Genomic DNA, 612 nt, shown 5'->3' on the forward strand with positions numbered 1-612 from the left:
GACCTCATCTTTTGATCTATTTTCAAGCCTGTGTGTGGTTTACATCTGCATTACTATATCTGCTAGGCGGATTGAATTAAACTCGTTGCAGCTGGTGATTTTACTGCCATTGCCTCGTGACACAAAGACTGTACATTAAACACCTTATGTTCTGTTAATAAATAACTATGTGGCTGTTGCTTGAGGTGCTTATGTTTTTAATTATCTCTCAATCACTAATTAATGCTGCTTTGAATTTTTATTACTGAAGTGGTTAAAGTCGCTCACTGCAGCCACTGTTTGCCCGAACAATGATAATGAGGAGTGTAAGTCAGATGTTATGTGTGTAAACAGCTAAATCACTTCAATTGATCCTGTACTGAGAACCGACTCTTCCATCCATGTGTTGGTAAAATAAATAAATAAATAAATAAATAAATAAAAAACAATTGTTGGTCAATAAAAAAAGAAAAAGAGTTAGTTGTTACGCACGACAATGAAGCCTGACATAAACAATAGGCATAATGACTGAAAGGGTCAACTTTGGAACTGCTAAACATTACTTTAAAACAAACCAATGTTTCTTTTTTTATTGACATTTTATTACTCTTATGGCCCTTATCCATATGTAAC

This window comes from Poecilia formosa, unplaced genomic scaffold, assembly GCF_000485575.1.
Source record: "Poecilia formosa unplaced genomic scaffold, Poecilia_formosa-5.1.2 Scaffold12, whole genome shotgun sequence".
NCBI classification, from domain to species: Eukaryota; Metazoa; Chordata; class Actinopteri; order Cyprinodontiformes; family Poeciliidae; genus Poecilia; species Poecilia formosa.